The sequence below is a fragment of the Anomaloglossus baeobatrachus genome, chromosome 3 (genome assembly GCF_048569485.1).
Source record: "Anomaloglossus baeobatrachus isolate aAnoBae1 chromosome 3, aAnoBae1.hap1, whole genome shotgun sequence".
Lineage (NCBI taxonomy): Eukaryota > Metazoa > Chordata > Amphibia > Anura > Aromobatidae > Anomaloglossus > Anomaloglossus baeobatrachus.
This window is the reverse complement of record NC_134355.1, coordinates 387,302,344-387,323,926: the sequence shown is the minus strand read 5'-3', so window position 1 is coordinate 387,323,926 and position 21,583 is coordinate 387,302,344. Positions and strand designations below refer to the sequence as shown.

Genomic DNA, 21,583 nt, shown 5'->3' with positions numbered 1-21,583 from the left:
TAAGGGTGGCCCAGGGGGAACCACCTGCTAACACTGTCCAGGTGACAGGGACGGAGTTTACAGTTTTTACTGAAAGGCTTTCTGAGACTATGGCTAAGATACTAGAAGCTTTGCAGTCCAGACCGGTATCTCAGACCATGGGCACTGTAGAATCATTGCCCCCTGGTTCCCCTCAGTTGGTACAACCAGGTCCTCCCGGGGTGTCTCATAGATCCCAGGGTGAGGTCTCTGACACGGACCGCAGTCCCAGACTGCCTAAGCGAGCTCGCTGGGAAAATTCCTCGACATCATCACATTGTTCAGGATCTCAGCGGGGGGACTCTCTGTATGGTGAAGCGGAGGTAGCTGATCAGGATTCTGATCCTGAGGCTGCTCTCAACCTTGATACTCCTGATGGGGACGCTATAGTGAATGATCTTATCGCGTCCATAAATCAAATGTTGGATATTTCTCCCTCAGCTCCTCCAGTAGATGAGTCAGCTTCTCAGCAGGAGAAATTCCGTTTCAGGTTCCCCAAGCGTACCACGAGTATGTTTCTGGACCACTCTGACTTCAGAGAGGCAGTCCAGAAACACCGGGCTTGTCCAGATAAGCGTTTTTCTAAGCGCCTTAAAGATGCACGTTATCCCTTCCCCCCTGACGTGGTCAAGGGCTGGACTCAGTGTCCCAAGGTGGATCCTCCAATCTCCAGACTGGCGGCTAGATCCATAGTTGCAGTTGAAGATGGGGCTTCACTCAAGGATGCCACTGATAGACAGATGGAGCTCTGGTTGAAATCCATCTATGAAGCTATCGGCGCGTCTTTTGCTCCAGCATTCGCAGCCGTATGGGCACTCCAAGCTATCTCAGCGGGTCAAGCGCAAATTGACGCACTCACACGTACGTCTGCGCCGCAAGTAGCTTCCATAACAGCTCAAACGTCGGCATTTGCGTCCTACGCTATTAATGCTGTCCTGGACTCTGCGAGCCGTACAGCGGTTGCAGCCGACAATTCGGTGGCAATACGCAGGGCCTTGTGGCTACGGGAATGGAAAGCAGATTCGGCTTCCAAAAAGTGCTTAACCGGTTTGCCGTTTTCTGGCGACCGTTTTGTTTGGTGAGAGATTGGATGAAATCATCAAGCAATCCAAGGGAAAGGAAACATCCTTACCCCAGGCCAAACCAAACTTACCCCAGCACAGGAGGGGACAGTCGAGGTTTCGGTCCTTTCGGGGTGCGGGCAAGTCCCACTTCTCCTCGTCCAAAAGGCCTCAGAAGGATCAGAGCCCTGTTCCTCCTCAGCAACAGGGTCACGGTTTTTACTCCAACCTGTTTGTGGTTCCAAAGAAGGACGGGTCTTTCCGTCCTGTCCTGGACCTAAAACTGCTCAACAAGCACGTAAAGACCAGGCGGTTCCGGATGGAATCCCTCCGCTCCGTCATCGCCTCAATGTCTCAAGGAGATTTCCTTGCATCGATCGATATCAAAGATGCTTATCTCCACGTTCCGATTGCGCCAGAGCATCAGTGTTTTCTGCGCTTCGCCATAGGAGACGAACACCTTCAGTTCGTGGCACTGCCGTTCGGCCTGGCGACAGCCCCACGGGTTTTCACCAAGGTCATGGCTACAGTAGTCGCGGTCCTCCACTCTCATGGTCACTCGGTGATCCCGTACTTAGACGATCTGCTAGTCAAGGCTCCCTCTCAAGAGGCATGCCAGCACAGCCTCACCGCTACTCTGGAGACTCTCCAGAGTTTCGGGTGGATCATCAATTTTCCAAAGTCAAATCTGACACCAGCCCAATCGCTGACGTATCTTGGCATGGAATTTCATACCCTCTCAGCGATAGTGAAGCTTCTGCTGAACAAGCAGCGTTCACTACAGACGGGGGTGCAATCTCTCCTTCAAGGTCAGTCACACCCCTTGAGGCGCCTCATGCACTTCCTGGGGAAGATGGTAGCAGCAATGGAGGCAGTTCCTTTCGCGCAGTTTCACCTGCGTCCTCTTCAATGGGACATCCTACGCAAATGGGACAGGAAGCCGACGTCCCTCGACAGGAACGTCTCCCTCTCTCAGGCAACCAAAGCTTCCCTTCGGTGGTGGCTCCTTCCCACTTCATTATCTAAAGGGAAATCCTTCCTACCCCCATCCTGGGCGGTGGTCACGACGGACGCGAGTCTGTCAGGGTGGGGAGCAGTCTTTCTCCACCACAGGGCTCAGGGTACGTGGACCCAGCAAGAGTCCTCACTTCAGATCAATGTTCTGGAGATCAGGGCAGTGTATCTTGCCCTGAAAGCGTTCCAGCAGTGGCTGGAAGGCAAGCAGATCCGAATTCAGTCGGACAACTCCACAGCGGTGGCTTACATCAACCACCAAGGAGGAACACGCAGTCGGCAAGCCTTCCAGGAAGTCCGGCGGATTTTGATGTGGGTGGAAGCCACGGCATCCACCATCTCCGCAGTTCACATCCCAGGCGTGGAAAACTGGGAAGCAGATTTTCTCAGTCGCCAGGGCATGGACGCAGGGGAATGGTCTCTTCACCCGGACGTGTTTCAGGAGATCTGTTGCCGCTGGGGGATGCCGGACGTCGACCTAATGGCGTCCCGGCACAACAACAAGGTCACGGCATTCATGGCACGTTCTCACGATCACAGAGCTCTGGCGGCAGACGCCTTAGTTCAAGATTGGTCGCAGTTTCAACTCCCTTATGTGTTTCCTCCGCTGGCACTGTTGCCCAGAGTGTTACGCAAGATCAGGGCCGACTGCCGCCGCGCCATCCTCGTCGCCCCAGACTGGCCGAGGAGGTCGTGGTACCCGGATCTGTGGCATCTCACGGTCGGCCAACCGTGGGCACTACCAGACCGACCAGACTTGCTGTCTCAAGGGCCGTTTTTCCATCTGAATTCTGCGGCCCTCAACCTGACTGTGTGGCCATTGAGTCCTGGATCTTAGCGTCTTCAGGATTATCCCAGGAAGTCATTGCCACTATGAGACAGGCTAGGAAACCAACGTCCGCCAGGATCTACCACAGGACGTGGAAAATATTCCTGTCATGGTGCTCTGCTAGGGGTTTTTCTCCCTGGCCATTTGCCTTGCCCACTTTCCTGTCTTTTCTTCAGTCCGGATTGGAAAAGGGTTTGTCACTCGGCTCCCTTAAGGGACAAGTCTCTGCGCTCTGTGTTTTTTCAGAAGCGCCTGGCCAGATTTCCACAGGTACGCACGTTCCTGCAGGGGGTTTGTCACATCGTTCCTCCTTACAAACGTCCGTTGGAACCCTGGGATCTGAACAGGGTGCTGATGGGTCTTCAGAAACCACCGTTCGAGCCAATGAGGGATATTTCTCTCGCACGCCTTTCGCAGAAAGTGGTTTTCTTAGTAGCAGTCACTTCACTTCGGAGAGTGTCTGAGCTCGCAGCTCTGTCATGCAAAGCCCCCTTCCTGGTGTTTCACCAGGACAAGGTGGTTCTGCGTCCGGTTCCGGAATTTCTCCCTAAGGTGGTATCCCCCTTTCATCTCAATCAGGATATCTCCTTACCCTCTTTTTGTCCTCATCCAGTTCACCAATGTGAAAAGGATTTGCACTTGTTAGATCTGGTGAGAGCACTCAGACTCTACATTTCTCGTACGGCGCCCCTGCGCCGCTCGGATGCACTCTTTGTCCTTGTCGCTGGCCAGCGTAAAGGGTCACAGGCTTCCAAATCAACCCTGGCTCGGTGGATCAAGGAACCAATTCTCGAAGCTTACCGTTCTGCTGGGCTTCCGGTTCCCTCAGGGCTGAAGGCCCATTCTACCAGAGCCGTGGGTGCGTCCTGGGCTTTGAGGCACCAGGCTACGGCTCAGCAGGTGTGTCAGGCGGCTACCTGGTCGAGCCTGCACACTTTCACGAAACACTATCAGGTGCATACCTATGCTTCGGCAGATGCCAGCCTAGGTAGGCGAGTCCTTCAGGCGGCGGTTGCCCACCTGTAGGACGGAGCCGTTACGGCTCTATTATGAGGTATTATTTACCCACCCAGGGACTGCTTTTGGACGTCCCAATTGTCTGGGTCTCCCAATGGAGCGACAAAGAAGAAAGGAATTTTGTTTACTTACCGTAAATTCCTTTTCTTCTAGCTCCAATTGGGAGACCCAGCACCCGCCCCTGTTTTTTTGTGTACACATGTTGTTCATGTTGAATGGTTTCAGTTCTCCGATATTCCTTCGGATTGAATTTACTTTAAACCAGTTTATAATTTTTTTCCTCCTTCTTGCTTTTGCACCAAAACTGAGGAGCCCGTGGGAGCACGGGGGGTGTATAGGCAGAAGGGGAGGGGCTTTACACTTTTAGTGTAATACTTTGTGCGGCCTCCGGAGGCATAGCCTATACACCCCAATTGTCTGGGTCTCCCAATTGGAGCTAGAAGAAAAGGAATTTACGGTAAGTAAACAAAATTCCCTTCTTTACCACAAAATATTGTTTTAGCTCCAGATTTTACATTTTCTTAAGAGGGACTAGGTAAAAATAGCACCAAAATATGTTAGACAGCTGTAGTTGAATTTGGCAGTGCCCCAAATATGTGGCTCTATAGTACTGTTTGCCATCCGGCAGGATTCGGGGTAAAAGGAGTAAAGAAGGGAATTTTGTTTACTTACCGTAAATTCCTTTTCTTCTAGCTCCTATTGGGAGACCCAGACAATTGGGTGTATAGCTTCTGCCTCCGGAGGCCACACAAAGTATTACACTTTAAAAAGTGTAACCCCTCCCCTCTGCTATACACCCTCCCGTGCATCACGGACTCATCAGTTTTGGTGCCAAAGCAGGAAGGAGGAAACTTATAAATTGGTCTAAGGTAAATTCAATCCGAAGGATGTTCGGAGAACTGAAACCATGAACCAAAAGAACAATTCAACATGAACAACATGTGTACACAAAAGAACAACAGCCCGAAGGGAACAGGGGCGGGTGCTCGGTCTCCCAATAGGAGCTAGAAGAAAAGGAATTTACGGTAAGTAAACAAAATTCCCTTCTTCTTTGTCGCTCCATTGGGAGACCCAGACAATTGGGACGTCCAAAAGCAATCCCTGGGTGGGTAAAAGAATACCTCGATAAAAAGAGCCGAAAAAAACGGCCCCCTCTTACAGGTGGGCAACTGCCGCCTGAAGGAGTCGCCTACCTAGGCTGGCATCTGCCGAATCATCGGCACCACCTGATAGTGTTTCGTGAAAGTGTGCAGACTCGACCAGGTAGCCGCCTGACACACCTGCCGAGCCGTAGCCTGGTGTCGCAATGCCCAGGACACCGACGGCTCTGGTAGAATGGGCCTTCAGCCCTGCAGGAATCTGAAGCCTAAAAGAACGGTAGGCTTCAAGAATCGGTTCCTTGATCCACCGAGCCAAGGTTAACTTGAAAACCTGAAAACCCTTACTCTGGCCCGCGATCAGGACAAGAGCGCATCAGACCGGCGCAGGGGCGCCGTGCGAGAAATGTAGAGCCGGAGTGCTCTCACCAGATCTAATAAATGCAAATCCTTTTCACATTGGTGAACTGGATGCGGACCCAAAGAGGGTAAGACGATATCCTGATTGAGATGAAACGGGGATACCTTAGGGAGAAGTCCGGGACCGGACGTAGAACCACCCTATCCTGGTGAAACACCAGGAAGGGGGCTTTGCATGACAGCGCTGCTAGCTGAGACACTCTTCTGAGTGATGTGACTGCCACTAGGAAGGCCACCCTTTGCGAAAGGCGAGATAAAGAGATCCCGCATCGGCTCGAAAAGTGGCTTCTGAAGAGTCGTTAGCACCCTGTTAAGATCCGAGGGTGTTAACGGACGCTTGTAAGGTGGGACCGGAAAGCGCCGATACTTGTCCCTTGAGAGAGCCGAGAGACAAGCCCTTGTCCATTCCGGATTGAAGGAAAGAAAGAAAAGTGGGCAAGGTAAACGACCAGGGAGTAAAACCCTGATCAGAGCACCAGGATAAGAAGATCCTCCAAGTCCTGTGATAGATCTTGGCGGACGTTGGTTTCCTGGCCTGTCTCATGGTGGCAATGACATCTGGAGATATCCCTGATGACGCTAGGAGCCAGGACTCAATGGCCACACAGTCAGGTTTAGAGCCGCAGAATTCAGAAGGAAATATGGCCCTTGAGGCAGCAAGTCTGGTCGGTCTGGGAGTGTCCACGGTTGACCCACCGTGAGGTGCCACAGATCCGGGTACCACGATCACCTCGGCCAGTCTGGAGCGACGAGGATGGCGCGGCGACAGTCTGACCTGATTTTGCGTAACACTCTGGGCAGTAGTGCCAGAGGAGGAAATACATAAGGCAGTCGAAACTGCGACCAGTCGTGAACTAGCGTGTCTGCCGCCAGAGCTCTGTGATCCTTGGACCGAGCCATGAATGCCGGGACTTTGTTGTTGTGCCGAGACGCCATTAGATCGACGTCCGGCGTTCCCCAGCGGCAACAGATCTCTAGAAACACGTCCGGGTGAAGAGACCATTCCCCTGCGTCCATGCCCTGGCGACTGAGAAAATCTGCTTCCCAGTTTTCTACGCCCGGGATGTGAACTGCGGAGATGGTGGAGGCTGTGGCTTCCGCCCACAGCCGAATCCTCCGAACTGCTCGGAAGGCTTGACGACTGCGTGTGCCGCCCTGGTGGTTGATGTACGCAACCGCCGTGGCGTTGTCCGACTGAATTCGGATCTGCCTGCCCTCCAGCCACCGCTGGAACACCTTTAGGGCTAGATCCACTGCCCTTATCTCCAGAACATTGATCTGAAGGGAGGACTCTGTCGGAGTCCAGGTTCCCTGAGCCGAGTGGTGGAGGAAGACCGCTCCCCACCCTGACAGACTCGCGTCCGTCGTGACCACAGCCCCGGCTGGGGGCCGGACGGATTTTTCCTTCGCCCAGGAAGTGGAAAAAAGACACCACTGAAGAGAGGTTTTGCTGCAAGGGAAAGAGAGACGTTCTTGTCTAGGGACGTCGACCTCCTGTCCCATTTGCGGTGTCCGATAGAATCGGACGCAGACGAAACTGCGCAAGGGAACTGCCTCCCTTGCTGCCACCATCTTCCTTAGAAAGTGCATGAGGCGCCTCAAGGGGTGACTGGGCCCGAAGGAGAGATTGCACCCCTGTCTGTAGTGAACGCTGACTATGCAGCGGAAGCTTCACTATCGCTGAGAAAGTATGAAACTCCATCCCGAGGCAAGTCAGTGATTGGGTCGGTGTCAGTTTTGACCTTGGAAATTTGATGATCCACCCGAACCCCTGGAGAGTCTCCAGAGCAATGGTCAGGTTGTGTTGACATGCCACCCAGGAGGGTGTCTTGACTAGAAGATCGTCTAGGTAAGTGATCACCGAGCGGCCCTGAGAGTGTAGGACCGCCACCACTGCTGCCATGACCTTGGTGAAGACCCGTGGGGCTGTCGCCAGGCCGAATGGCAGTGCCACGAACTGAAGGTGTTCGTCCCTGATGGCGAAACGCAGAAGCGTTGAAGCTCGGGTGCGATCGGCACATGGAGATAAGCATCCTTGATGTCAATTGATGCTAGGAAGTCTCCTTGTGACATCGAGGCTTCAGAGTGTTCACCGCCTGAAAAAGTGCATCGGCTCGCTCGGGGGGCGGAGATGTTTTGAAGAAACGAGTCGGAGGACGAGAGCAGAGCTCTATCCTGTAACCGTGAGACAGAATGTCTCTCACCCATCGGTCTTGGACATGTGGCCACCAGGTTTCGCAAAAGCGGGAGAGCCTGCCACCGACCGAGGACGCGGTCTTGGTGACGCCGAAGTCATGAGGAAGCCGCCTTGTGACTTAGACCGCCATGCAGAAGAGTTCCTCTAGCCCTCCTCTGACCTGTTGGACGTGGAGGAACGGAACTTTGCTGAGGACCGAAATGACCGAAACCTTTGGACTGGGGCAAGGACGAGACCTTTCCCTTGGACTGTCTAGTAACTTCATCCAATTGCTCGCCAAACAAACGGTCGCCAGAAAATGGCAAACCGGTTAAGAACTTCTTGGAAGCAGAGCCTGCCTTCCATTCACGTAGCCACATGGCCCTGCAGACTGCCACCGAATTGGTGGATGCTACCGCTGTACGGCTCGCAGAGTCCAGGAACGGCGTTCATGGCGTAGAACGAAAAAAGCTACGCCTGAGAAGAGAAGGCCACAACCTGCAGGGCAGAGGTATGTGCAACCGCAATAATCTCAGCCAGAGAAGCTGAGATAGCTTGGAGTGCCCTCACGGCTGCGAAGGCTGGAGCAAAAGATGCGACTATGGCTTCATAGATGGATTTCATCATAAGCTTTATTTGCCTGTCAGTGGTATTCGTGAGAGATGGACATCTGCCACTAATACTACGGATCTAGCCGCCAGCCTAGAGACTGGAGGATCCACCCTGTGACACTGAGCCCAACCCTTAACAACGTCAGGGGGGAAAAGGGTAATGTGTGTCAATAAGGCGCTTAGTAAGCGCTTGTCCGTAAAGTTCTGTGCTTCTGGACGGCCCCTCTGGAGTTAGAGTAATCGAAACACGCACTCCTGATGAAGTCGGGGAAGGTTCCCAGCGGGCCCGCTTAGCCTATCAGAGGCCCCGGTCCGTGACGGAGTTCTCACCGTGGGATCTGGGTGTTACCCCAGGAGCCCCTTGTTGTACCGACCCAGAGGGACCCTGGAGCAATGAACTCACAGCTCCCTGGCCCTGTGTTATCGGTCTGGACTGCAAGGCTTCCAGTATCTTAGCAGACCCTCTGTCCATAGACTGAGTCCTGGAATGTGAAAGCTACTCAGAGATTTGCTGATTCCAACATGCAAACTCTGTCCCTGTCATCTGTGCAGTGGAAACCGGCGGTACCACCTGGCCGAGGGTCCCACCAGTGCCGGAGTCTCCGGCTGAGTGAGTGCCCTCGGGGCCAAGCATTGTACACAATGAGGGTATGTGGAACCTGCCTGTAATATAGCCGCACAAGAGGTACAGGTTGTAAAATAAGCCAGTGCCTTGGCACCCTTACTCTTTAAGAGCAGACAATAGCATGTCGTCCGCAGAGTAATCAGTGAGGGTATACAGCCAAAAGCAAATAATGCTGCCGAACAGTGAGATCATATATCATATAAATAAACATATATATATATATATATATATATATACACTGCGGCACCAAGGGGGGTCAGCACCTGAAAACTGGTGCCCCACAGTGCTCAGTGAGGGTGAAGGAGGATACCAACGTATGCTCCAGCCCTCCCTGCCGACGTCCAGTCCGCCGTCCCGTCGTTACCCATGACTGGCAGGCCCGAGAACGGGAGTATATGGTACTAGGCCGCAAGAGCCGGGGACTAAATTTAAAAACGCGGCCGGCAAACATGGCGCTGTCGGCGCGGTAGTCCCAGTCTCACAAACCACTCAGCAACCGCTGCGGCATTTGTAACACAGATGCTGCATGCACCGTCCCTCAGGGGACACAGAGTACCTTATGATGCAGGGCTCTGTCCCTGATGATGTCCAGTCTCCTGTCCGTCAGAATCCCCCAGGGGCTGCGGATGGAGCCCGGTCCCAGGCATGGCGACCGGTTAGGATCCCCCTCTCCCAGAGCAGTGGAGCAGATTCTGAGATCCTCCACCGGCAGAATTATAACAATGGCTGCCGGCGTTCCGAGGGGAGGAGAGAGCCGTGGGCGGAACCGAAAAAGTGCGGGAACCTGGTGGCCCATAGTGATCAGTGAGGGGGGCGGAGGACAGCGAAGTGTGCTCCAGCCCTCACTGTCGGCATCATACCGACCGTCCCGCCTTTCTCCCTGACTGGCAGGCTCAGGGGCGGGAGTTTAACACACTAGGCCGCAAAAGCCGGGGACTAAAGTAAAAACCGCGGCCGGCAAACAGGCACGGTCGGCACGGTAGTCCCAGACAAAAAATCCACACCGCAGTCGCAGCTGCGTCTGAGGCCAAGGTGCTTCATGCACCGTCCCAACGGGGACACGGAGTACCTGTAGATGCAGGGCCATGTCCCTGACGATACTCCGTCTCCTGTCCGGCAGATTCCCCCAGAGGCTGCGGAAGGAGCCCGGTCCCAGTGGCTGGATGACCGGTTAGGATCCCACTTCCCCAGAGCCCCTAAGGGATATGGGGAAGGAAAACGGCATGTGGCTCCTGCCTGTGTACCCGCAATGGGTACCTCAACCTTAACAGCACCGCTGACTCAGTGGGGTGAGAAGGGAGCATGCCGGGGGCCCTGTTAGGGGCCCTCTTTTCTTCCATCCGATATAATCAGCAGCTGCTGCTGACTAAAATGTGGAGCATTGTGTGCATGTGTGCCTCCTTCAACACAAAGCATAAAACTGATGAGCCCGTGATGCACGGGAGGGTGTATAGCAGAGGGGAGGGGTTACACTTTTTAAAGTGTAATACTTTGTGTGGCCTCCGGAGGCAGAAGCTATACACCCAATTGTCTGGGTCTCCCAATGGAGCGACAAAGAAATTTGCTTTTGGAGCACATATTTTCCTAAAAATACTTTGTAGACTCCATTTGCAGAGTCCCTAAGTGCCAGCAGAGGAGAGGAAACTAAAACAAAAAAAAACAAACCCATTCTGGAAATTACACCCCTCCTGGGAATTCATTTAAGGGTGTAGTGATGATTTTTTTTTTACTCCATGGGTGAGTTTCAGACATGAGCAGGGGATGTTGTAGAATCAAAATTGCAAATATGCCATTGTAGTGCCTGTACATTGTGCCCAGTTTGTGCTTCTGGCGATACGCACCCAGTAGTTACCGTACTTTATTGGACCATAAGACACATCCGTTTAAGAAGAGAAAAATGTGGTCATGACGCACTGTTATGGTGGGGAATCTGCTGCTGACACTTATGAGGGTAATGTCCCCCATCCTGATCCACCTTATTGGATTGTAGGTATGACCCTCATCCTGGGATATATACTATATGAAGCCAATGGCAGCAGGAGCAGTGTATATTCATTTCCCCATTGAAGGGAAATAAATATTCACTGGTCTCCTCACCCATAATCCTGCCCACCTTTTGGCATCAGCTTCAGTGATAGTAAATGTCTTCAGTTATTTACCACCACTGACCTCTGTGCTAAGAGGTGGGTGGGATTATGGTTGTAGGGAGCAGTGAACATTCATTTCTAGAGCTGATCAGACTCTCAAAAAACAGTGATCGGCGAGACCCTGCTAAATAAAAAAAAAAAAAAAAATCCGATCCGGTACCCATGTAAGTCTATGGGGACCAGAATTTGGAGATTAAAAACGTTGGTGGGAGGGAGGGGGTGGGGAGAAGAAGCGCGCGTGGTGTACTCACCGAGGCTGTGTCATGGCGGCATACTCCTTCTGGGTCACACTTTCGCTTCTGGAGCTGACGATTGACTATTCGCTGCGTTGCACGCCCATCGGCGCATGTAATTTGTTGCAGTTAGATGTGCATCCAACCTGAGTGGCAGCATGTCGGTTGATTGCAACAAATTAGAGGTGCCAGAATGGCCGGGGAAAGAAGTGTCTGCGGGTCAATATGGTGGAATAAAAATAAATTAAAACAATCGGCGCAGGGTCCCCCATATTCTGATGCCAGCACAAACAAAGCCCACGGCTGTAGCCCCCAGCTCTTGGGCTTTATCCGTGCTGTGTATCAAAATAAGCCCAGAGTCACACGTGCGAGGGACTCGCATAACATCATCCGGCAGCGTCACTCTCTTTTGACAGGAGCGTGCAGCTCTATAGAAACACATGCTGCAGACCCACTCTTATCAGACTGTGCGGCTGTGCCAGGTGATGCGACACGAGACTTGCGCAAATGTGATTAAGGCCTAAGAGAAACCGCATGAGGCGTTTTGTTTATTTTATTTAAATAAATTTAAAAAAGTGTGTCCCCCCCCAAATTTTGATACTCAGCCATGATAAAGCCAGCTGGGGGCTGGTATTCTCAGCCCGCAGCCGTCCGCTATTGCCGCATCCATTAGATGTGACAATCCCTGTGCTTTACCGGCTCTTCCCGAATTGCCCTGGTGCTGTGGCAATCTGGATAATAGCGGGGGTTAATAACTTTGCACAGCTGCTACTAAACCCTAGGTTAGTGATGGCACAGGCGTCTGAGATACCTGCATCATAAACCTGTACATGAAAGTAGATGAGTTCAAACACTCTTCATTTGGAATAAAATACAAAAACATACCCTCCTTCACCACTTTATTAACCCCAAACACCCGTCCAGGTCCGGCATAATCCACACTAGGTCTCACGCCGCTTTCAGCTCTGCTACATCTCACACCCATCGACCATAGAGCACGACCGCCAGCTGTGAGTGTAGACTATGACTGAGCCGCGATGGGCAATGACTGCAGGCAGATGCGGTTAAAGGCTGGGGGTGCGTCTGTCTGCAACCAATCACAGATGACCGGACAGCCGGTGGATGTGGAAAGCTGTGTGTATGCGATGAGCCTAATGCGCAGTACAGGAAGTGAATATGCGACCCAGAAGCAGTTTTCCACCATGCCATCAAGTCTCGGTAAATATTGTTTTATTTTCCCTTTTAATTTCCCTAGTGCCGAATTCGAATTGTACACTCAGAATCCCGGGCCAGGATCTGGCACCCAGGCATCTTTGAAACCGTGCGGATCTGTACTTTTATAGTCTGGATCTGCTCAGTCCTAATCATCTCCCTTTAATGGGACCAGCACCACTGGTTTCCAGCAGCGGTGACCCTACCTCCTGTGACCCCACTCCACTGACATCCCCCACCACAGCAAGTTAGGTACATTCAGATTACAAGACACACACTCCATTTTCCTCCCAAATTTGAGGGTTAAGTGCGTCCTCTAGACCGAAAAAATGGCAAGTAATCTCTTCTCGTTACTGGGTTTTAGGCACCATGTGAGGCTAGAAGGGAGGGGAGCACCTTGGATTTAGGAGCGAAGCTTTGGCTGGATTTCTTCTGGGGGTTGGTGAAAGAGGAGCTATGGCGCTCTTCCCTTGGACTTAATTAAAAGGAATGTTCTGTCTGAATCACGTATTTCAGAGATTTACACAGAAACTCTGATGTAAGAGCTCAATGTGGAGTGTTTGATAAATGTGAGCCTTACTGGGATCTTTGGGAGGCAGAATGAACAAACAACATGTCATGATTAATGAATTTATTTTATTTTATGCAGTTTACAGTGTGGTGTAACTGATGAGACTGTTTTATTCTTTGGGTCGATGAGATTTCAGTGATACCAGATTTATTTTATGTATGGCAACAAACACACAAAAATGCTTTAAAAAAAATTTTGCATCACCATATTTTGAGAGCTATAATTTTTCTATACTGCTGCCGTGAGGGCTTGTTTTTTGCAAGATGAGTTGAAGATTTTATTTTGTATAATTTTCAGGCACACACATTTTTGATCGCTTTTTATTACAATTTTTTTGGAGGCAGATATAGCAAAGATCAGCAGTTTAGGCATTTTTTTTTTATTTTATTTATTTTTTTTTTTGGTGGGGGATATGTTATGATGTTCATAGTGTGGCAAATTTGATAGCCCCGTTATTCTGCTCAGAATAACAGAATGATTACAGCGATATCACATCTAGATCTTATGTTTTGCTGATTTTTCACTATAAAATCAATAATCAATTGTATAACTTTTATAGAGGAAAAGAATTACTTTGCATTGCTATATTCTGAGAGCTTTAGCTTCTTTGTGTTTCTTTGCAGACAGCGCTGTGTGCTGCAGCTTGTTTTTGTGGGACAAGATGGTAATTTCAGCTTTACCATTTTGACTTGCATTCGACTTTTTGATCTTGTTATATTGAACTATTGTTTTTGTTCAGCAGAAGGATTTTTCATACTACTGAAAAAAAAGTTTTTGGATAAGTGTGTGTGTGTGTGTGTGTGTGTGTGTGTGTGTGTGTATGTGCGTGTGTATGTGCGTGTGTATATATTTATTTTACAGTTTTCTTTCATTCTTGGGACATAGTATTTCAATTGATCTGTTGTTTGTAATGTATAATACATAAGCATTGCAATGCATTATACCTGTTAGTGTGACACTGACAGAACTCTTTTAGACCCTTCATCTAGCTGGGTTTTACAGGGCACTGTATCTTGCAGACCCGGAGGTCATCCATGAATGCCAGAGGGGTAAAAGAAGGAGCACACTCATTCTCACAATCTTCTAAATGTCATGGTTGCTATTGATTTTGGCCTCTATAGGATAGTACTGGGATAACCTCAATCAGGTCCTGATGATGTGTCCGAGCAGAACTAGTTCTCTGCACTGGAATCCCTGCGCTTGCAGGACGCAGAGGTTTCGATCCCAGCCTGACTGCTAACTGTAAACAAACATTGGCGCTGCAGAAAGCCCAGCAAGCGCCAATGTTTTTATCATCTGCGATTGGGAACAGGTTATGATTACAGGCTATTAAAGAAAACCTGTCACATTGTATGTGCTGCCTGATCTGTGAGAAGCAGAGCAGAATGATATAATGGTTTCTTGGAAACTATTCAGTATAACTTGTATTTTATTTATTTTGAAATGGTGATTGTATGTATAGTGGGCGGTCCTACTCAGTGACTGACATTTTTCCCTGCATGCAGGGCTATCACGCTGACTATCCTGGGGACACACATGCTGCTACATGTGCAGTTGAGGATCTTAATGGCTATTGTGCTGTAATTTCATCTCCTGATGAACCTCAACACATAAGTGGGGGGAAACGCATTGTGTGATTATGAATTTTGGACCATGGAATGCCCCTTTTGAATGATTATCAAGGAGTGGAAAGAATTTACCCTGGATTAATTTTAAGATAAGTGAAACCAATACGACACACTATTGCTGCAGGTTATTGTTACGGATGACCCTGTGCAGTTAGGGAGTGAGCTCAGGGACCACTTAAAGGGAGAGCCGCTGAGGAATGGGGGCACCAAATCACCTTTAGGCTATGTGCGCACTTACCGGATTTTGCCGCGGATTTTTTGCGGTTTTGCTGCATGTTTCGCTGCAGAAAATGTTCATAACATCTCTGCAGTGAATCACCAGCAAAACCTATGGGCAAAAAAAATCCTCTGCGCACTAGGCGGAATTTGACAGCTGCATGTTTTGCTGTGGGATTCCCGCAGCAAAAACAATTGCATGTCAATTCTTTTCCGCACGTCGCTGCGGGATTTCACTACATTGACTCCAATATTAATCGTGAAATCCCGCAGGGAATAACGCAGGCAGCAAATTCTGTGCGGTTCACTGCGTTTTCCTGCGTTATTCCCTGCGGTATTTCGCGGTTTACCTCCGGTAATGTACATCGCCTGTCTGCGGTTTTGCAGGGAAGTGATGTCATTACAGGAAGAGGAAGCCGTGCAGAGAGTAAACAAACACACATCACACTCACACACACATCACAGACACAGAACACATAGACATAGAACACAGACACATAGAACACACATAGAAAGAAAACGGAAATATAGAAAACAAAGAACGTGGGCTCCGCTGCATATTCACCGTCCAGCCGAGGTAAGCACACAGCGGCGGCCCGGTATTCTCAGGCTGGGGAGGGAGAGGGGCAGGGTTAATGTCCCCCGCCTCACTCCCCCTCCCACAGCCGAGAATATCAGCCGCAGCTGCCCCGGCACTGTCGCATGCATTATGCGGCAGCACCGGAGTGTCCCCCGGCTCTTCCTGCCGCCGTGTAGCAGTGGCAGCAGGGTAATACAAGGGGTTAATGGTGGTGGATCACCGCCATTAACTCCAGGCTTGATCATGGCAGCGTCTATGTGACAGCTGACATGATCAACCCGTAAGTAAAGTGAATAAAACACAGACACCGAAAAATCCTTTATTTTTAAATAAAACAAACAAGCCTCGTTCACCATTTTATTAACCCCTCCCGCACCACACCAAAGCTCCGGCGTAATCCACAGCTCCTGCGCTGCTTACATCCAGCCGCGACTGTCACAGACACAGCGCTGAATGAATGCAGCAGACAGCAGAGGTAATTACCGGTCATTTCCCACGGCCGGTAATGTGAACTCACTGCCGACCGTGTGAAATGTAGCGATCTGTCCTCTATCTATCCCTCTTATCTGCCTGTCTATCTATCCCTCTATCTATTCTTCTGTCTATCTACTATCTCAGAATTAAATGACTTTTTTTTTTTTTTTCTTCAATGTGCTTTATTGCATTGAATGCAATAAAGCACATCCCAACCCGCACGCGGCAATACCGCGAACAATACCGCGGTGAAACCGCAGCAAACCGCATGCGGTTTTCGGGTGCGGTTTGCAGCGGTTTTTTACCGCGGGTGCGGTAATCTTTAAGAGCATGCGGAATTTTCTCAAGAAAATTCCATTTCCCAGTGCGCACATAGCTTTAGGGTGTGAGTGACGCAAGTCGCATCTCCATTGTTAGGTAGCAGAGAGAATTGGTTAGGGCTATCTAATAAACCTGATTAACTAGGTGAGCCCTCCCTTGATAACCTGATAATGTTAGAATTTGTATTTTTTGTGGCATCCTGTGTTCCTTTAATTTTATTAGTGTGTTTTTTTTCACATTGTGGGATTTTAACGAGTATAATAAAGATGTGTTTTTAATATATGTATTAAGGTAGCTTCTGGTGACTTATTTCAATTTACTACCTTTGGTAAAACTGTTTTTTTTTCTAGTGTTATGCAGGAATATCTGTCAAATCACTGAATAGAACAGCCCACTGGACTTACAAACACTAATGGATTTTGGGAAATGAAATGCAAGTTTTACTGAAACATTTTCCCAGAAAATTATTTAATAATCTGATGTTACTTTCTGCTCTATAACATTGAGCCTGCAGATCTGATACCAATTTCATCATAACAGGTCCCCTTTGAACTTCTCTTATTCCTGTTATGAAATAGCCACTCAATTTTATTACAGAAAGTGTTAATTCATATTAACCAATGTTTGTTCATTAATGCCAGAATTATACAAATACATGTTTATATGGAATAGATTAATTACCTGTATCTTTTTGACGTGACTGCCACTTCTCAGAAAATGTATTTGTGGTTTAGTATTGTACATTATTGCTAATTCACTTTAAATGAGGCTTTGGTGCAACTAACCAACTTTTTTTTAATTTTTATTAATTTTTATTTTTTTAACTCTACAGTTTGCAAGAAATGAAACCTCTTTTACTGAAGATTGTTAACTGAAAGAAAACTGTGACAAAATATCTTTGTAAAATAAAACAAAAAACTCCCATCTTGTTTGCATTTGAATAATTTCTCTAGTTGCTATGACACCATTTGTTCCGGTTTCTTAACATGTCATTGTTGTTCAGCATTCTTGTGTGAATAAAGTTGATTATATCTGGACTGTGGGGTCTTTGTATATATTGGCATGCAAATTTTCTCTTTTGCTTAAACCGCTAGATTTAAAGTGCCTCTTTCAGGTTTCGGTTGGGATTAGTTATTTAGTAATTGCTCCATATAATGACAAGTCTCCTACACTTTAGACCGGGGTCTCAGACTCGGCCGGGTGTATGGGTCGCATATAGAAAACAAATAATTTGGGGGGCCACATTGATTGTAGGACAAGGTGACATTTATTATTGGTAACATATTCATATACAGTGGGTATGGAAAGTATTCAGTCCCCTTTTAAATTTGTCACTTGGTTTCATTGTAGCCATTTGGTAAATTCAAAAAAGTTCATTTTTTTTTCTCAATAATGTATACTCTGCACCCTATCGTGACAGAAAAAAAAACAAAGAACTTTTTGCAAATTTATTTTAAACAAGAAAAACTGAAATATCACATGGTCATAAGTATTCAGACCCTTTGCTCAGTATTGAGTAAGAAGCACCCTTTTGAGCTAGTACAGCCATGAGTCGTCTTGGGAATGATGCAACAAGTTTTGCACACCTGGATTTGGGGATCCTTTACCATTCTTCCTTGCAAATCCTCTACAGTTCCGTCAGGTTGGATGGCGAACTTTGGTGGACAGCCATTTCTTTATCGTTCCTTATGGGAGACCCAAACCATGGGTGTATAGCTTCTGCCTCCGGAGGACACACAAAGTACTACACTCAAACGTGTAGCTCCTCCCTCCGGGCTATATACACCCCCTGGATGACAATCTAACCAGTTCAATGCTTTGTGTTTCAGGAGGTCACACACACACATGCATTCTCTGATTTTTTATTTATTTTTTTTTATTTTAAAGATTTGGAAGAAAAGCGGGTCCAACCTGGACTCCCGGAATGTCCCTTCACACCCCACACTGTCGGCGGTGCTGTTAAGGTTGACTTTACAAGGCTGGAGCCTTCACATGCCGCGCTCCTTCACATCCTCTGAGAGGCTCTGGGTTGAAGTGGGAGCCGTCACGGTCTTCTCTGCTTGCAGAAGGCCGGTCTCCATCCGCAGCCCTGTCTGGTTCCTGCTGGAAGGAGCGTTCACCCCCCCTCAGGGACTGGCCCTGCGTCTCAAAAGCTAAGTATTGAGACGTTTTTCAGGGGTCCCGGGTACTTTTATTAGGGGGACAGTATGTGTTTTATCGTTACTGTAAATTCCGGCCGGTTCTGGGGGTTTCCCCTGAGAACCGCGCCGAAGGTGCCTGCTTGTCGGCCGCATTTTAAAATCTAGGCCCCGGCTTCAGTTTGGGCCTAGTTTCGGTTTCGGCTTCTCTGCATGTCATGCATACAGGATGCATAGCGTGGCGCCGCCCACCGCCCGGCCAGCAGAGGGGAGGACACTCCTCTCTGGGGAGATGTTCCCTCCCCTGTATCTCTCCCTGGCCCTCCGTTTTTCCCGCTCTTGGGCTAATACCCGCCCCCCCTCCTCCTTCCAGCGCCATTTTCTCAGCGTTCTTACACTGGACGGCGCTGGATGCTGCAGCTGCTGCTGTTTAGGAAGGCTGACGCTTCACTGGGGGTTTGAGCTGTGGAATCCGGAGGGCACACAGAGAGCGGTTTGGTAAGACACAACCTCTGGTTGTGGGCTTTTTATTACACTCTCAGGGCATTCTTCAGGAGTGTATTCTTGCTGCAGAGCTTCCACCTCAGCAGCATGTCTGTCACCCGAAGCAAGGCTGCAAACATGTACGCTATATGCACTGCTTGTAAGCTCATTCTGCCAGAGCCAAGCACATACCCACATTGTGATGCCTGTGCTAATATGGTTGTGTCTCAGCCTGGAGCCTCCTCAGGGGTCCCTCCGGCTGCTCCGGCCCCGGTGGCTGAACCCCCGGCTTGGGTAGCATCTTTTTCACAAGCTATTTCCAAGTCCTTTGCCGACTCCATGGGGCAGCTGTCCCGGACACTGCTGACCATGCATCAGCCCCCTTCTCAGGGTGCCTCTGCTGCTCCGAGCTCTGCAGAGCTCTCAGAGCATGTCCTAGGACCCCGTCCCCCTAAACGGAGACGCAGGGACCCTTCTCCTTCCTCTTCCCACGGCTCTGATTCACGTGCCGAGGTGCAGGGCGAGGAGGATTCGTTTACTGTGGGCTCAGACACTACCTCTATGTACCCCATTGACTTGTCTGAGCGTGATGCGTATGTTAGTGACTTGATTGCGTCCATTAACTCCGTACTGAACCTCAACCCACCAGAGTCAGAGGAACAAGCCTCTCTGGTAGAGATACACCAGTTTACCTCACCTAAGAAAGCTAGGAGTATGTTTTTTAACCACTCCAGCTTTCACACCACTGTTACCAAGCCCAGGGCCTGTCCTGACAAACGTTTTCCGAAGCGTAGTTCAGATGACCGTTTTCCTTTTCCACCAGAGGTGGTTAAGGATTGGGCCCAGTCCCCAAAGGTAGACCCTCCGGTGTCCAGAATCTCAGCCCGCACAGTCGTAGCTGTGGCTGATGGCACTTCTCTTAAGGATCCCACTGACCGCCAGGTTGACCTTCTGGCCAAGTCTGTATATGAGGCGGCAGGAGCCTCGTTCTCCCCGTCTTTTGCGGCAGTGTGGGCTCTTAATGCAGTCTCTGCCTCTCTGGCGGAGATACATTCCCTTACCAGGGACTCTATTCCTGAGACTGATGCCTTAACTTCTCAAGCTTCGGCTTTTGCATCCTACGCCATGTCTGCCATCCTGGAGGCTTCTCACCGCATGGCGGTGGCCTCCGCTAACTCCCTCGCGATCCGCAGGATCTTGTGGCTTCGAGAGTGGAAAGCAGACGCTTCCTCTAAGAAGTACCTTGCGAGTCTCCCTTTTGCTGGGTCCCGGCTGTTTGGGGAACAGCTGGATGACATAATTAAGGAAGCTACTGGCGGGAAGAGTACTTCCTTGCCACAAACTAAAGCCAGGAAACCTGTCCAGGGCAAGAACCAATCGAGGTTTCGTTCCTTTCGTTCCTCTAACTGGTCATCCTCTAAGCCCTCGACCTCGTCCACTACCGCAGCCAAGGATCGTAAATCTAACTGGCACGCAAAGCCGCGTCCTCAAAAGACCGGAGGAGCCGCTGCCACTAAGGCAGCCTCCTCTTGACTATCTGGCTGCGCCAGCAACGTCCTTGGTCGGTGGCAGGCTCTCCCACTTTGGCGACGTGTGGTTTCAACAAGTCTCCGATCAGTGGGTGCGGGATATCATCTCCCACGGCTACAGGATAGAATTTTCTTCCAGCCCGCCAAACAGATTTTTTCTGTCCACCCCCCCCTGCTCCAAAGCCGCCGCCTTCTCTCAGGCCGTGGCATCCCTGCAGGCCAACGGTGTAATTGTTCTGGTTCCCGCCCGGGAACGGTTCAGCGGTTTCTACTCAAACCTCTTTCTAGTCCCCAAAAAGGACGGTTCCTTCCGGCCCATCCTGGATCTCAAGCTTCTCAACAAGCATGTTCAGGTGCGGCACTTTCGCATGGAATCTCTGAGATCGGTCATTGCCTCAATGACCCAAGGAGATTTTCTGGCATCCATCGACATCAGAGATGCCTACCTGCATGTGCCTATTGCGGTTCCACACCAGCGTTGGCTACGCTTTGCAATCGGAGAGGAACATTTCCAATTCGTGGCTCTCCCCTTCGGCTTAGCCACGGCCCCTCGAGTATTCACCAAGGTCATGGCAGCAGTGGTTGCGGTCCTGCACCTCCAGGGGTTGGCAGTGATTCCCTACCTGGACGACCTTCTAGTCAAGGCCTCATCCAGTGCAGACTGCCAGCGGAGTGTCTCTCTCACTCTCGCCACGCTAGTTCAGTTCGGGTGGCTTGTCAACCTGCCCAAGTCCACTCTGACCCCGACCCAGGTGCTTATGTACCTAGGGATGCAATTCGAGACTCTGCCGGCACTTGTCAAGTTGCCCTTAGTCAAACAGCAGTCCCTTCGTCTGGCGGTGCGCTCTCTGCTGAGGCACCGCCGTCATTCCATCAGACACCTCATGCAGGTGCTGGGTCAGATGGTGGCGTCAATGGAAGCGGTTCCCTTTGCCCAGTTCCATCTGCGTCCCCTGCAGCTGGACATTCTCCGCTGTTGGGACAAGCGGATCTCTTCCTTGCACAGGCTGGTGGCTCTGTCGTCACAGACCAGGAGCTCCCTTCAGTGGTGGCTTCGGCCCCTCTCTCTGTCACAGGGACGCTCCTTCCTGACTCCGTCCTGGGTGATCCTCACCACGGATGCCAGCCTCTCCGGTTGGGGAGCAGTATTTCTCCATCACCGAGCACAGGGCACTTGGACTCT

The 21,583-nt window shown here is 50.1% G+C and overlaps 1 protein-coding gene across 1 annotated transcript in view; it reads left to right on the top strand.

Moving 5' to 3' along the window:
* DDX43 (DEAD-box helicase 43) overlaps positions 1-17,281 on the top strand; it is a 156,528-nt gene extending 139,247 nt beyond the window's left edge. The window contains exon 18 of the transcript XR_012751422.1: positions 17,083-17,281. The gene's annotated coding sequence lies outside the window, so the exon portion shown is untranslated. The remainder of the gene's footprint in view (positions 1-17,082) is intronic.
* The last annotated feature ends 4,302 nt before the right edge of the window (positions 17,282-21,583 follow it).